The sequence below is a fragment of the Brachionichthys hirsutus genome, chromosome 13, assembly GCF_040956055.1.
Source record: "Brachionichthys hirsutus isolate HB-005 chromosome 13, CSIRO-AGI_Bhir_v1, whole genome shotgun sequence".
In the NCBI taxonomy this organism is placed as follows: Eukaryota; Metazoa; Chordata; class Actinopteri; order Lophiiformes; family Brachionichthyidae; genus Brachionichthys; species Brachionichthys hirsutus.
Genome location: NC_090909.1, coordinates 8,825,399 through 8,828,087, shown reverse-complemented (window position 1 = coordinate 8,828,087; position 2,689 = coordinate 8,825,399). Strand labels below are relative to the sequence as shown.

At 48.9% G+C, this 2,689-nt stretch overlaps 1 pseudogene; it reads left to right on the top strand.

Annotated features, from left to right (window-relative positions):
• The first annotated feature begins 295 nt into the window (after positions 1-295).
• On the top strand, positions 296-1,241 carry LOC137903451 (3-hydroxyacyl-CoA dehydrogenase type-2 pseudogene; annotated as a pseudogene).
• Positions 1,242-2,689: the final 1,448 nt, after the last annotated feature.

The following is a 2,689-nucleotide window of genomic DNA, read 5'->3' as shown; positions in this document are numbered from 1 at the left end:
ACAATTCCAATTAAATTCCAGATTTAGAAACTAGACACCAGATGTGACACTCCTATATGGTTTCGACACCTCTAGGTGCCCGGGAAGTGCCTCAAAAAGCCATTTGAAAATAATAATAATAATAATAATAATAATAATTTCTCAAAAAACAATAGGTTCCTTGAACCTTCGTTCTCGGAACCTAATAAGAACAACAATGCTAATGTTAATCAGTCCGTCGGAACAGAGCTTCCTGGTCGGGGTGTAGTCTTCTTCGGCCTCTTCTTGCCTTCCTTGAACACGGGAGAGTGCAAAAATGTGGTTTCGGTGTGTTTATCCCCTCGTCTCAATTTGCTGTTGAGGCTCGGCTCCTTGTAGCTGACCGGGGCGATCCGCCTCCTGGTTCTCCTGTTTTCACTGTCTGGAGTTGCAATGGTGTTGGTCAGCGCTGCCAAGACTATTCCTGCTGGAGAGTCTCTGGCTGTGACGGCAGAAAACGTCTCGGGGACCGCTGCGCCTTCGCTCCCGCAGACGTGACGTCGGAGGCCGACGTGCTGTCCGCCGTGTCGCTGGCCCAGGAGAAGTTTGGGAAGCTGGACCTCGCCGTTAACTGCGCCGGCATCGCCGTCGCCATGAAAACCTACAACTTCAAGAAGAACGCCCCGCACGCCCTGGAGGACTTCCAGCGCGTCATCAACGTGAACATCGGAGGCACCTTCAATGTGATTCGCCTCGCCGTGGCGGCGATGGGGAAGAACGAGCCCGACGCGGACGGACACAGAGGCTGCATCGTCAACACGGCCAGCGTGGCGGCGTTCGACGGACAGGTCGGCCAAGCGGCCTATTCGGCGTCCAAAGGCGGCATCGTCGGGATGACCCTCCCCATCGCACGCGATCTGGCGCCGATGGGCATCAGGGTCGTTACCATAGCGCCCGGGCTCTTCTCCACCCCCCTCCTGGCCGGACTCCCGGAGAAGGTGCGCTCCTTCCTCGCCCGGCAGGTGCCCTTCCCTTCGCGCCTGGGAGACCCTTCAGAGTTCGCCCACCTGGTGACATCACTAGCAGAGAACCCCATGATCAACGGTGAAGTCATCCGATTGGACGGAGCCATTCGCATGCAGCCCTGAGGGTGTGTGTGTGTGTGTGTGCGTACGCGCGCATGTGTTGGAAGATTTATGGACCGCTTGGATGAAATCGGATTTAGAAATCGTCGCTCCCCATTTGTTGGAAGACGATATTTGATAATAAAAATCAGACGTGAAATCCCACTTCTGACACCAATTGTCGTGGACCCTTACAGGAAGGCGCGGACGAGGGGGTTTGCAAAGGTGTGTCCTTTAATGAGGTCAGAGTCACCAGCCTCACATGAACCCCAAACAGCTCCTTAAGTAGGGGTGGAGTAACCCACGTCATAAGTAGGGGCATGACCCAATTAACGATCCCCACATTCCCAAAATAGATCAGCTCAGCACTTGACGTGCTCACCAGAAAACAAACATAGCTCGGAGACAGTCCCAGCGACAAACATATGGGCACATCAGAGCGCCCCTAGGAAGTGTGTATTGTCCCAACGTGTGGTCCTCCCCCCCCCCCGGGTCCGATGTGCGGATGGTTGAGTCCATGCTGTTATCCACAGCCTCCGCCCATCACTCTGGCTCCGCCTGCTGTGGGGCCGGACCGAGCCACCACAGTGAACTAGTTTAGGCCAAAATTAAAAAAAGATGGATGGAAGGACCTATAACTGTGTGAGATAACGGATTTAAACTCAACAAGTCTTATGCAATTAAACACAATGCTGGTCAAGCTGTGTGGGTTACGATGACAAAGAGATGACAGAGTAACAATAGATTCACAAGTTATATTCAGTCTCCTCCCACATGAGAGAATTCTTTGTGTCAGCATCGATGCAGGCTCTTGAAACTGGAGCTGACAGCAACTTTATATAATCGCAGATGCATTGTTTGCACTCGATTCAATATTATTGAAAATGGCATCTCGGGGCTTTTGTTGTATCGATGCATTTCCTCTTCACACTTATGTGGTCCTGTGCTATTTTCCATTGATGATTGAATGAATTCTGTAAAGGATGGATGATGGATTCCTGCCAAGCTGGTCGGTTATCGGAATTGCTATTATAGTTCAATTATTGGGTCGGCATCAGGTAATTAAATCTGTTCTATATTCTGACCATTGGTCTGTGATTTGACTGTAATAAGGGAAGTTGATACATTGTGAAGAAACGTTGACCTTTAAAATATTTTCAGACACTTTGTAAAAAAAAAAAATAAAGATCGTTGCAGCAAATGATATGTGATAATTAGTCCATCAAAAATAAATTGATGTTTAAAAACAGATTGCACATTGAAGAGCTCCCACTGTGGAGTCCAGATACTGGTGGCAGTAGCTGGTTACTCTGCTGGGACCGATGAGGTCAAGGAAGTGATGACGTTGACAAATCTGTGAGATGACAGGAAAGTGACTGACATGAACAACAGCAAGGTGACAGACCAATATGGAGGCGTGTCACTGTGCTGTTGGATAGATGAAGCCATTTGATGAAAACAGCTGATGTGTTCCAGATTAAAGAAAAAAAACTGAACTTACCCGAATGACGAAATGGTTTGAATAATAAACGGTGGAACAAGTGGGAAAAGGAAAAGTTAACTTTTGCTCGAACTTCATCTTGACCACAGTGATACTCAGTAAAGCC